Source organism: Pleurodeles waltl, chromosome 1_1, assembly GCF_031143425.1.
Source record: "Pleurodeles waltl isolate 20211129_DDA chromosome 1_1, aPleWal1.hap1.20221129, whole genome shotgun sequence".
Classification (NCBI taxonomy): Eukaryota; Metazoa; Chordata; class Amphibia; order Caudata; family Salamandridae; genus Pleurodeles; species Pleurodeles waltl.
The window spans coordinates 521,804,867-521,819,210 of NC_090436.1; the positions used below are offsets into that span (position 1 = coordinate 521,804,867).

A 14,344-nucleotide genomic window follows, 5' to 3' on the forward strand; every position below is an offset into this window, starting at 1 on the left:
CACTGGGTCCTAAAACCAGCAAAAACACTGTCCGAAAAGTGAAGGGAGGCAGGCATAACGTTGAGGGATGACCACCCTACGGCTGTCAGATCTAACAACAAGCATACGATCTAATGCATATGATAGGGCTGGTAGAGAAGTGGTGAAGAGTTTTTAGAGATTTAAATTTTATAAACCTGTGATAGGATAATTTCGACAACCTGAAGGACGAAGAAAGCAGATTGGTCAATGAAAAGTCCAAGGATTTTACACACCTTGGACTGGATTAGCCAGCATTCAAGAACTGAATGTTTGACATGCTGGATGCTACTCAGAGGTGTGCCAACCAGCAAGCTCTCCATTTTTTATTACATTAGCTTTACAGGATTTTCACACATCCACTAGTCTAAAGCTACTGGACAGTAAAAGAAAAAAACCTGCTTGTCAAAGACAAAAACTTTACTTCCATAATGATGTGCGTATCTTTAGCAACGTTCATCAAGAATCAAATGACCGAATAAGAGCAGCCATCTGAAGAACAAGCAGCACTATAAAATAGAGGTTACCAGACGGGCTTCAGCAAGGTCTCAAGTAGTTATCACCAGTGCCGATGAAAAAGGTGAGCCAACGATGGAGTATGTCCTGACTTACAGTATGAATTTAAGCCACTAAATGGTTGCGATTATGATACCTATGTCTTCAAATGTGGTAAGCAAGACTATTGTTAGTATCAGAATATGCCGCCTAAATTCTTATTCTATCATCAGCCATAGCAGTATATAGCTATATTGTCACTCTGCGCCTAAGACTTCTAATATTGACTAGAGTTTTTTCTTCCTACCAGTATGTCTTACCCTATTGACAACAAAAGGCATCTTCACGTATAACCTTGAGAATGGAACAGCTTTATTTCAGTCGTACCAATAGACGGATATAACAGGTACCATAAACAATAACAAAGAATATTACTTTATCATAACTAATTTCACAACACACCTGGGTGCATTGATTATAGACTCGGGAAAGGTAGTAGAAATTAGCACTGAATAAGGCACTTCCATATATCAGTTCATTGATCACCAGACTCTTTATTTTCACACTAAATTAATCGTCTCAATAATGTTCTTATTTTCTATCCTTGATCTTTATACCATTTTTACAGTTGTATGCCCATATCTATTGTCACGATATTTTTCCGGTTAGAGAACCATGTATCTCTCTCTCGCATGATTTGTCTACAACTTATCTACAATTGGTCTATCGCATGACAAAGTAAGGACCGATTATAGGTCCATAAATACCATTCATAAAAATAAATCTTTTTTCTGTTTTATAAAAATCAGAATTGGTGATTTCCAGGACACAAGCTTTATATATATATATATATATATAATATATATATATACATTTTTAATTGGATATTATGTCTATACCATTCATGTATATCCAGAACTTACAACAAGAAATGACCAGGATGCTCGGCTGCTAAGATTAGATTATCACTGGATTGTAATATTGGGAACGGCCCTGATGAAGGTGACCCTAACAATCGAGGAACACCGAAACGCGCGTAGGCCCTCTGTCCCTATTGCATCTCACTGACAGAACAACTTCATCATCGTTCTTTCCCAATCAAAGATCCTGTTAGTTTTAGAGTGTAGATTGTTATTTTATTTTTTAGATTAGTACATCCTTTTCTAGCACTGATCTGTAATTGTTTGCCGTCTTAGGCTCCCTTTTGATATTATTTAATTCTTTGTATATTGTGTGTAGCTTTTATCTCTGTATTTCTTATTCTGATTGTCTTTAGTCCAGTATGATTGTGGAATGACTGAGTCAGGTATTTAGTTCTTCGTTCTCTTATATTTAGTTTACATGTTTTTGATGTGTTTTAGCATTCTGTAAAATCATTGAATAAAATTATATTATGGTGATAGACTGCTCTAATCTGTTATACAAATTCGTTGTTCAGCCGTATTGCTCATCCATGTGTCACTGTTAGTTTTTGACATACAACACTATAGTTATCTGCATCTATAGCGATCTGTACCTGAGGATTATCATTCCTATAGGTTAATTGTTGTAGCTCGTCTCGTAGATTTCCTATACAGTAGTATCAGAAGAGGCAAACAGTTGTATAACAGAATAGCAACCTCAAAAATTTCACAAAACAAATATATTGCAACACAAAATAACCGTAGAAAAACATGATTAACAAAACATAGACTTTCATGCTTGTAATATAAAGTACAAGAATAGAAGGGGAAGTGGCAGAGCTGAAGATGGCAGATGTGGAGCGGTAAATCTCCGGTCCTGCTACCTGGGCACACTGTGTCTCAAGTGCTTCCAGTGAATCGAGGAATATGCCATTTATGATGACAGGCACTGGCTAGGGGCCTGCCTTTTTCGTCAGAAAGCACTGTCCTGCCACCACAGTCTAGAGACCCGTGGGAGCCTGAAGTGAAGGCAAGCAAGAGGTGCTATCAGTTATTTCCGAGAGCAGCTCTGGGTTTCATGGTGAGGTGATCCAAACATGAAAAAGAAGCACCCCTTCTGCTGAAAAGGCACCCCCTGATGGCCGCCCACTGGTGAGCAAGTGATGGGGGGACGGGATCGACAATTAACCACATGACAAGCTAGTTTTCTTGGACTTTGTGAACCTGGCTCCATAAGAAACTCAGCACATGTTGCAAGGGGCCTTCCTTGATGGTGGTGAGCATTGAGTGGTCGCTGTGGCCTGGAGGTCAGGGGCCATAAGAGTGTGGCTTCCTTGTGAGAGGAGACACACAGGTGGGCACTGCTGCTTCTGGATATGATTTGCTCAGGGCTTACTGATGGCACTGCCTGAGCAGGAAGCCTATCGTACTGCCAAAAGAACAAACATCTCACCAGGGGTTCCTCCACTGCCACTTGGAGAGTAAGAGAGAGGTGCAAGGGCCTGCAGCAGCAGGCATTGCCAGAGGAGGGGCCTAGACATAGCTATTTCAGAACCCTAGGAAGAGCAGCTGTCACTGAGGGGAGGCTCAATGATGATTTGGAGGGGTGCGGCTGTGTGGAGTGGTCGACAGGGGAGAGAAGGCACACTAGCGGGCATCACCTGTCCTGAAGGGGAATGGCTTGTGGACAGCAGAGAAAGGAGCAAGGACAGTAATACAGAAGTGATCTGCGGCAGCGAAATACATGGGGCAATAGAGGTTATGACAACCCTAGAACTGAGCGCCTGCACTGGGGTGGGAGACATCCGAGGCCTTCAAGCGTTGCAGAGACTAATCATAATTCTTCGAAATGGCAGGACAAAGGGGAACACAAGAAGGCCACCAAACTGGGAATAAGCAAGGAAGGCCCAAGAGCTAATATGGTGACCAAACGTGGCACAATACACACTTCGATGAGGAAGAAGTGACTGGGAGCTTCCCAAAAACAGGCATCCGCAGAGAGGCTGCAGAAACGGGCAGAAGCATAGATAACCTGGAGAGAATGGTAGATGGACAAGCTGAAGAGACTGAGAGCTTGACAGTATGTTTACTGGCACTAGAGGAGCAACATATCCTCTAAATAAAGTGTGAGGACCTTCAAAACCATTCCCATAGGAACAATATTAGTCTTGGGGGGATCCCCAATTTTGTCCCACACCAGGACATCATGCATTTGTCCAATCAAAGGCCTTTATGTTCTTGGGGATGCAGATATTGACAGAGTACACAGGGTGGCAGCACTGAGGCTGATGAGCAATTTAGTCCCAGGTGTGGTGGTGAGGGTGCACCTTTACAGCAACAAAGAATCATAGGGAAAGGCTGTAGTGACAGTTCCCTGTAGGTCCATGGAGTGAAGCTACAACTGTTTCAAGATCTATCAGCTGTCACCTTAATCAAATGAAAAGCCTTGAGCCAAGTCACTGACTTCTTGTCAGAAAAGCAAGTAGCTTATAAGAAAGAATATCCTTTCAGGCTATTAACAATGGAGAGAAAATAGCATAACATGATATCCATGGAGACTGTGCAGAAGCTGATGGGACTTTAAGGAAATTATGGCGGGGTTCATTCAGGCCTGGTGAGGAAGGGGCCCATCCGATGTAACCTAGGTAACAGATTGAAAAAACACGGTTGATCCACTATAAAGCTCAATAAAGACGATATATTTGCTGGGAAAGATGTCATCCAAAACTCTAGTGGTGGAGGTAGTGATTCAAAAGAAATAGCAGGAGGGCTTATCTGTTGATGCATACTCAATAAGATCTTGTTGATGACGGTTTACTGGTTTCAAAACTTTTCAGAACAAGGTCTTATTTGAACATAGAGGCAGAGTTTTCAGTTACAGTTTACTATGAAGTGCGATGGGTGGGTACATAGATCTCAGAGGAAGGAGATGGGTTGCCATCAAGACAATCGACCATGCTGGTATAAGTAAAGGCAGTATAGAAAGTGTCACATTATGGTCAGCAGGAAAATGAGCAGCTCTTTTACTGTCAGATACATCAGTGGTTACTACAGCAAGAGATGAAAGCAGGTGCTTTGATAGAGCTTACACAATTAAAAAAGTGAATGATGGGAGGGAATAATTAGAGACGTGTTTTCCTCCATTTTCAAGTTCCTGATTACCAGCCACAACGCTGAGAAACTAACCTATCTGGCCAAATGGGAGTTAGAACTGGCTAACTAGTACACAAGCAACATATGTATAGACAGGCTCATATAACTATAAAGAGCACTAAAGAAAAACGTTCTGTAAGCTAGTCATGTACTGGTATCTACCCCCAGCCAAACTACACAAATGGGGTAAAACAATGTCAGAATTGCTGGAGAGGACGCCCCGATGCTTGGGGTCTAACCCACTTTAAGTGAGGATGTAGTAATTTGGCAAGCTACTGGGAGATGGGGATGAAAGGTATTGATGAAATCTACCAGATAAAAACATCCCAGGGAACCGGGAGTAATATTTCTGTGGATGTCATATAAAGAAGAAAGATCATTGAGAACAAACAAATATTAATGGCAAATGGTGCAACACTTACTGTAGTGCTGGTGAGATGTGAACATGCAAAGTACAATCCTTGCAAAAGTGGTTTTATAGTATTTGGGAGGTCCTTGCTTGGGAAATAATATAACTGGAATCAGGAGATTGGGGAAAAGGCACATTAGGTTGACTGGGGCCACCTGTTGAGAGATATACAGACTATAGAGAGTTAACATGTCCTAGACACACTGGGGTATTCCATTTAAAACGAGAGCTGTTACAGATGAAAACAAAATAACTGCAACCCAAGTTAGCGTCTAGGGAAAGTCCCAGGGAAATGCTTGAAAGAATAGGAAGACATGCAAAACAAGATGCACAAGACCTCTAGTGGAGTGGCAGTAGGTTGAGGTGGGAAAGGGTTTGTCACACACTGTGTTTTTCTTTCTTTCCCTTCTGTCCTTTTTTCTTGATAATATCTCTTCTGGAACTGGGGTATTAAAATTGTAGTGCTATTTGCGGGCTTTAAATTCACAAGTTGAAACTTTTTTTTTAACTACCAAATCAATTAACAAATATTTTTTTAAAGAGGTGTAGACGAGAACACGCATAAGCTTAAAAATCATTTAAAACAAGAGCAAAACTTAAAGTATAAGACTATAGACTATAAAATACCGTGGCCCACAATATCAATATTACATAGTTAAGAACATATATTTAAATGCATTTAACATTATTGTAACTTAAAGAAAATAAACTTTGTTTTTAAAATATGTAATACAATAAAATATATATAATGTAGAAAACTTTACATTATTTTAATAACATACAAATGTAATTAAATACGTCTTACCTTAAAAAGCAAGAGAAATACACTTTCAAATTAAATTGCATACTAAAACAAATGCACTATATAAATATTTCTTATTCAAAAATATAATAATTTACTTTGTATAAAAACAATATAAACTAATAATTCTTAAAAACATAAAAAATATATAATTCTAAACCTTTAAAAAGCAGTTTACAAACTGAGGGCATGATTTAGATCTTGGTGGTTGCACCGCCAAGCCGCGTTAGCCGCGGACTCAAGAAGACTGCCAAGTCGACGTTCTTTCAGGGGGGGAGGGGGGGAGGGGGTAATTGGAAAAAAAAGTGAGTTTTCACCACTTTTCCATCCCTAATCCGCAAACTCAGACATGGAGGCTGGATGCCACTTCTTTTGTGTCGGTACGGTACATCCAAATCCGCAAAGTGTGAAGGGTGTAGGGGTTCTCACCAGCATCTCCTTTTCCCTCTCCCGCCGCTGATGTGGGCGGTATTTCTTGGAGGAGGAGGCCGTTCCAATGCGGCTTTTCGTCTATGGGACTGGCAACATCTAAATATCGCGGGTGGACCGTCACGGCACAGGACCGGTTTCCAGTCGAAAAGTCGACGGCAGGACCGTTACTGCCAAAATCTGAATCAGGGCCTAAGTTGTTAGTCGAAAATACATATAAAAATTTAAAAAACAAAACATTATAAAATAAAGTCTGATAAATATTAACTTTAAATATATGCATTAAAATGAAATACCCTCAGATAATTATAGACAATATATTAAAATACCAATTAGTAACCAAACTTCAACAATCAAAGTATTTAAATATAAACCTACAAACACTGGCACAAATACTTACATTTTGGGGAGGAGGCAATCAAATGTATTCTGGTCTCAGTCCAGCCTATCAAACATTGGTAAAAATATATCAAATATATATAATACAGTATTCTGACTCTAGCCTGAAAAATAGTGGGGAAAGTGCAAACAACTGTGGATTTGGGAAGACGAATCAGATTTATGATTCCAAATCCAGTCTAAAAACTATTGGGGAAAGTGCATAAAATTTGTGGTGAGTTGGGGAATAACATTTACTATTCTAAGTCCAATTTAGAAACCACTGGGGAAAGAGCATATATATGGGTGGGGTGTCACATTTACCACACCCAAATAATCTATTTCTCATTGTAAAAAAAAAAAAATATATATATATATATTATTTCTTCAACAGATGGACTGATAGCCATCTGACGGCTGCACCGATCCCATCACGTATCTCCCAAGTGTCGAAGTCAATTGAGTCCAAAGCGCTCGTATTTAGTTCATAAATTTATTTAGCTTATACAGGTAATTCAGAGTCCCGAATGAGATGTCTGTCAACGCGTTTCGGCAAAACGCCTTCTACTGGACAGTATATATATATCCCCATCTTAATATAAACAGTAAACCTCAAAACACAGGAACAATAAAAAAATATCATACACCAAAAACAAATTTAGAAAATATTGCAACTCTTAACCTGTTCTGTGCCTTGGACGAGGTGACCTCGTCCAAGGCTACAGTTCCCCTGTGCCTTGGGCAAGGGTCGCTCCCAGGGGGGGCATTTTTTTGGGAAGGCCTTTTCTGCCCCCCCTGGGGGCAGAAACCTCTAGGCACCAGGGACCATTTTTTTTAATGTTTTTTTTTTAGGTGGGGAGCGACCCCTTAGGCAAGGGTCGATCCCCTTGGGGGAAAATTATATTTAGGCCATTTCTGCCCCCAAGGGGGGCAGATTTGCCTATTTTGATGAGGCCAATCTGCCCCCAAGGGGGGCAGAAACCACTAGACACCAGGGAGTTTTTTCTTTGCGTGAATTTCATTCAAGGGGAGCGACCCCTTAGGCAAGGGTCGCTCCCTGGGGGGGCGAATTTATTTTAGGCCATTTCTGCCCCCCCTGGGGGCAAATCGGCCTATTATTAGGCCGATCTGCCCCCAGGGGGGGCAGAAACCTCTAGGCGCCAGGGCAATTTTTTTTTTTTTTTTTTTTAGAGATGGGGAGCGACCCATCAGGCAAGGGTCGCTCGCCTGGGGGGCAAATTGTATTTAGACCATTTCTGCCCCCCCCGGGGGGAGATTGGCCAATTTTAGGCCAATCTGCCCCCAAGGGGGCAGAAACCACTAGGCACCAGGGGTTTGTTTTTTGGCGCCAATGTCACGCAGGGGGAGCGACCCCCTAGGCAACGGTCGCTCCTGGGGGGGGGGCTGGGGGGTGTTCGGGGGCAAATTACCTCTAGGTGCCAGAGGAATTTTTTTTTTGTGTTTTTTTTTTGTTTGTTTGTTCTTTAGAGATGGGGAGCGACCCATCAGGCAAGGGTCGCTCCCCTCGGGGGCAAATTGTATTTAGGCCATTTCTGCCCCCCTTGGGGGCAGATTGGCCGATTTTAGGTCAATCTGCCCCCAAGGGGGCAGAAACCACTAGGCACCGGGGATTTGTTTTTTGGCGCCAATGTCACGCAGGGGGAGCGACCCATCAGGCAAGGGTCGCTCCGGGGGGGGGGGGGGAGGGGGCAAATTTATTTTAGGCCATTTCTGCCCCCTTGGGGACAGATTGGGCGATTTTAGGTCAATCTGCCCCCAAGGGGGCAGAAACCACTAAACACCTGGGATTTGTTTTTTGGCGCCAATGTCACGCAGGGCCAGCGACCTCGTCGGCAAGGGTCGCTCCCGGGGGGGGGGGGGGGGGAGGCAAATTTATTTTAGGCTATTTCTGCCCCCCCTTTGCGTGAATTTCACTCAAGGGGAGCGACCCCTTAGGCAAGGGTCGCTCCCTGGGGGGGCGAATTTATTTTAGGCCATTTCTGCCCCCCCTGGGGGCAGATCGGCCTATTATTAGGCCGATCTGCCCCCAGGGGGGGGGCAGAAACCTCTAGGCGCCAGGGCAAATATTTTTTTTGTTTGTTTGTTTTTTTAGAGATGGGGAGCGACCCATCAGGCAAGGGTCGCTCGCCTGGGGGGCAAATTGTATTTAGACCATTTCTGCCCCCCCTGGGGGCAGATTGGCCAATTTTAGGCCAATCTGCCCCCAAGGGGGCAGAAACCACTAGGCACCAGGGATTTGTCTTTTCACACCAATGTCACGCAGGGGGAGCGACCCCGTAGGCAACGTTCGCTCCCGGTGGGGGGGGGGGGGGGGGGGAGGGCCGGGTCGGTGTTGGGGGGCAAATTACCTCTAGGCGCCAGAGGAAATTTTTTTTTGTGTTTTTTTTTGGTTTGTTTGTTTGGTTTTTAGAGATGGGGAGCGACCCATCAGGCAAGGGTCGCTCCCCTCGGGGGCAAATTGTATTTAGGCCATTTCTGCCCCCCTTGGGGACAGATTGGGCGATTTTAGGTCAATCTGCCCCCAAGGGGGCAGAAACCACTAAACACCTGGGATTTGTTTTTTGGCGCCAATGTCACGCAGGGCCAGCGACCTCGTCGGCAAGGGTCGCTCCCGGGGGGGGGGGGGCGGGGGGGCCAGAAACCTCTAGGCGCCAGGGCAAGTTTTTTTTGTTTTTTTTTGTTTGTATTTTTAGAGATGGGTAGCGACCCATCAGACAAGGGTCGCTGCCCTGGGGGGCAAATTGTATTTAGACCATTTCTGCCCCCCTTGGGGGCAGATTGGTCGATTTTAGGTCAATCTGCCCCCAAGGGGGCAAGAACCACTAGGCACCATTTGTTTTTTGGTGCCAATGTCACGCAGGGGGAGCAACCCCATAGGCAAGTGTCGCTCCCGGAGGGGGGGAGGGTTGGGGGGGGCAAATTTATTTTAGGCCATTTCGGCCCCCCCTGGGGCCGGCTGAGCTAGAGGCCAAACTCCACAGGTAGGCACTTTGCAAAAAACACCTCTGTTTTCTGTGAAAAAATATGTTGTGTCCACGTTGTGTTTTGGGCCATTTCCTTTCGTGGGCGCTAGGCCTACCCACAGAAGTGAGGTACCATTTTTATCGAGAGACTTAGGGGAACGCTGGGTGGAAGGAAATTTGTGGCTCCTCTCAGATTCCAGAACTTTCTGTCACCGAAATGAGAGGAAAAAGTGTTTTTTTGGCCAACTTTGATGTTTGCAAAGGATTCTGGGTAACATAACCTGGTCAGAGCCCCGCAAATCACCCCATCTTGGATTCCCCTAGGTCTCTAGTTTTCAAAAATGCGCTGGTTTGCTAGGTTTCCCCAGGTGCCGGCTGAGCTAGAGGCCAAAATCCACAGCTAAGCACTGTTTTCTATGAAAAAATTTGAGGTGTCCACGTTGTGTTTTGGGCCGTTTCCTGTCGCGAGCGCTAGGCCTACCCACACAAGTGAGGTATCATTTTTATCGGGAGACGTGGGGGAACGCTGGGTGGAAGGAAATTTGTGGCTCCTCTCAGATTCCAGAACTTTCTGCCACAGAAATGTTAGGAACATGTGTTTTTTTAGCCAAATTTTGAGGTTTGCAAAGGATTCTGGGTAACAGAACCTGATCCGAGCCACACAAGTCACCCCACCTTGGATTCCCCTAGGTCTCTAGTTTTCAGAAATGCACAGGTTTGGTAGGTTTCCCAAGGTGGCGGCTGAGCTACAGGCCAAAATCCACAGGTAGGCACTGTTTTCTATGAAAAAATGTGATGTGTCCACGTTGTGTTTTGGGCCATTTCCTTTCGTGGGCGCTAGTCCTACCCACATAAGTGAGGTATCATTTTTATCGGGAGACTTGGGGGAACGCTGGGTGGAAGGAAATTTGTGGCTCCTCTCAGATTCCAGAACTTTCTGCCACAGAAATATGAGGAACATGTGTTTTTTTAGCCAAATTTTGAGGTTTGCAAAGGATTCTGGGTAACAGAACCTGGTCCGAGCCCCACAAGTCACCCCATCTTGGATTCCCCTAGATCTCTAGTTTTCAGAAATGCACAGGTTTGGTAGGTTTCCCTAGGTGCCGGCTGAGCTAGAGGCCAAAATCTACAGGTAGGCACTTTGCAAAAAACACCTCTGTTTTCTTTCAAAAATTTGGATGTGTCCATGTTGCGCTTTGGGGCGTTTCCTGTCGCGGGCGCTAGGCCTACCCACACAAGTGAGGTATCATTTTTATCGGGAGACTTGGGGAAACGCTGGATGGAAGGAAATTTGTGGCTCCTCTCAGATTCCAGAACTTTCTGCCACAGAAATGTGAGGAACATGTGTTTTTTTAGCCAAATTTTGAGGTTTGCAAAGGATCCTGGGTAACAGAACCTGGTCCGAGCCCCAAAAGTCACCCTATCATGGATTCCCCTAGGTCTCTAGTTTTCAGAAATGCAGAGGTTTGGTAGGTTTCCCTAGGGGCCGGCTGAGATAGAGGCCAAAATCTACAGGTAGGCACTTTGCAAAAAACACCTCTGTTTTCTTTCAAAAATTTGGATGTGTCCACGTTGCGCTTTGGGGCGTTTCCTGTCGCGGGCGCTAGGCCTACCCACACAAGTGAGGTACCATTTTTATCGGGAGACTTGGGGGAACGCTAGGTGGAAGGACATTTGTGACTCCTCTCAGATTCCAGAACTTTCTGTCACCGAAATGAGAGGAAAAAGTGTTTTTTTGGCCAAATTTTGAGGTTTGCAAAGGATTCTGGGTAACAGAACCTGGTCCGAGCCCCACAAGTCACCCCATCTTGGATTCCCCGAGGTCTCTAGTTTTCAGAAATGCACAGGTTTGGTAGGTTTCCCTAGGTGCCGGCTGAGCTAGAGGCCAAAATCTACAGGTAGGCACTTCGCAAAAAACACCTCTGTTTTCTTTAAAAAATGTGGATGTGTCCACGTTGCGCTTTGGGGCGTTTCCTGTCGCGGGCGCCAAGTATGGTCACCCCGGAATTCAGAGATGTGCAAATAACCACTGCTCCTCAACACCTTATCTTGTGCCCTTTTTGGAAAAACAAAGGTTTTCTTGATAGCTATTTTTTACTCTTTATATTTCAGCAAATGAATTGCTGTATACCCGGTATAGAATGAAAACGCACTGCAGGGTGCAGCTCATTTATTGGCTCTGGGTTCCTCGGGTTCTTGATGAACCTACAAGCCCTATATATCCCCGCAACCAGAGGAGTCCAGCAGACGTAACGGTATATTGCTTTCGATAATCTGACATTGCAGGGAAAAGTTACAGAGTAAAACGTAGAGAAAAATTGATGTTTTTTTCACCTCAATTTCAATATGTTTCTTTTTCAGTTGTTATTTTCTGTAGGAAACCCTTGTAGGATCTACATAAATGACCCCTTGCTAAATTCAGAATTTTGTCTACTTTTCAGAAATGTTTAGGTTTCTGGGATCCAGCATTGGTTTCATGCCCATTTCTGTCACTGACTGGAAGGACGCTGAAAGCACAAAAAATTGCAAAAATGGGGTATGTCCCAGTAAAATGCCAAAATTGTGTTGAAAAATGGGGTTTTCTGATTCAAGTCTGCCTGTTCCCGAAAGCTGGGAAGCTGCTGAGTTTAGCACCGCAAACCCTTTGTTGATGCCATTTTCAGGGGAAAAACCACAAGCCTTCTTCTGCAGCCACTTTTTCCCATTTTTTTGAAAAAAACGAAATTTTCACTGTATTTTGGCTAATTTCTTGGCCTCCTTCAGGGGAACCCACAAAGTCTGGGTACCTCAAGAATCCCTAGGATGTTGGAAAAAAAGGACGCAAATTTGGCTTGGTTAGCTTATGTGGACAAAAAGTTATGAGGGCCTAAGCGCGAACTGCCCCAAATAGGCAAAAAAAGGCCTGGCACAGGAGGGGGAAAAGGCCTGGCAGCGAAGGGGTTAAAATTACACAATACCATTATACACACAATCAACCCTTCAAAATATAACACAATCCATTAAAATAACAATTATTTCTAAAATAATGATATAAAATATTTTCAAATTGAATAATTAAAAGTACTTGCCAATTTAAAAATAACAATACTTCATCAATTAATTTTAGGTTTTTAAATATTAGAATTTTAAAAACTAAAAACTACCAACACAATCCCATAATAAAGACACATGCCAAACTTAAAACCTAATATATAAATGAACACACTATGAAGAATTTAAATACTTAATTTTAAACATTTTTTAATAACTAACAAATCAGTTAACATATGTATTAAAAAAACTAACCACCTAATACCCCAGTAAACCTAACACCATACATTTAAAATGTAATACAAAAACACAAATTTAATAAACAAAGAAATAAATAACACCTGAAATATGTAAGATAATAAGCAAATAAACCAATTATCAATTAGTATGAGACTGATAAACTCTACTCACAAAAGCACACAATAAACGTAACAGTCCAAAATTAAAATGCAACACAGAATTTTAAAAAGACATTAACATTTTAACCAAATAGTTATCAATAAAATAGAAGACATAACTAATTATTTAATGAACATAAATTAATCGATAATTTAAAAACACTATCCACACAATACCCCAACAAAACCAACAACTTGAACATAATGGGGGTCATTTTGACCTCTGCGGTCTTTTTTGAAGAACGCCGAGGGACCGCCGTGCGTAAGACCGCCAGTGGTGGCGGTTTGCTGCTCGGCCTGTTATGACTGTTGGCAGCTCTCCGTCCTTTTACGGACGGAGAGCCTCCAACAGCCATACTGGCGGGAGGCGGGGAAGTGGCGGTTGCTCCACCGCCACGCCAACAGAACACTGCCCAGCGAATCACGTCCTGTGATTCGCCGTGGCGGTGTGGTGTCAGCGGAGCTGCCCCCATGGATCCCGTCCCCTCCCGGAGGATCGTCGGACCAGGTAAGTCTATCGTCCGTGAGGGGAGAGGGGTGGGGGGGCATTTTGTGTTGTGTGGGTGCATGGGGGTGTGTGTATGTAGAGGGGGTGTGTGAGTGCATGTATGCTTGGGGAGTGTTGTGTGTATGGTGCGTTTATGTCTGTGGGTATGTCTGTATGGATGTGTGCGTGTATGTTTGAATGTGGGTGTGCGTGTCTGACTGTGTGTGTGGATGTAGGCATGTATGTCGGCGTGTGTGCATGTAAGTGTGTAGGTGGTGCCTGCGTGCCGTATGGGTGATGTGATGTTGGGGGTCGGGGTGGGGAGGGGGGCCCTGCCACCTTTGGGGGGTGGCAGGGGTGGTGGGGGGTGTAGGGGAGGGAGTCGGGTTGGGGGTGGGGGAGACCCCTATCAGTGATATTGCTTACCGCCATGGATTTCATGGCGGTTCAAACCGCTGGAAATCCACGGCGGTAAGCCGGGTCCAAATACCGCCGGCGGTATAGTGACGGCCGCCGGACTGGAGACCCAGGTCTCCAGCCAAGCGGTCGTCTCCGCCCTGGCAGGCAGAACCGAGAACCGGCGGATGACCATGGTGGTTAAGACCGCCAGCCTGTTGGCGGTCTTACTGACGGTTCTCCGCAGTCATAATGACCCCCAATATATTTGAGTTTTCTCGCGATAACATAATAAAAAACAATACTATAAAATACAATAATAAAAAACATAGGCAAGCAATATTTTATGCTTCGATATAATAATAAACTATTAAAAACATTTTTTACTTTGAATATTTTGGTTCGGAATATTTTTGTGTTCACAATATTACAATCAGACCTTCTTTTTGAGTCATTATTTGGG

At 43.9% G+C, this 14,344-nt stretch overlaps 1 protein-coding gene across 3 annotated transcripts in view; it reads right to left on the reverse strand.

Moving 5' to 3' along the window:
• Positions 1-14,344, reverse strand: part of ARB2A (ARB2 cotranscriptional regulator A) — a 1,508,097-nt gene that overhangs the window by 1,147,977 nt on the left and 345,776 nt on the right. The window lies entirely within an intron of this gene.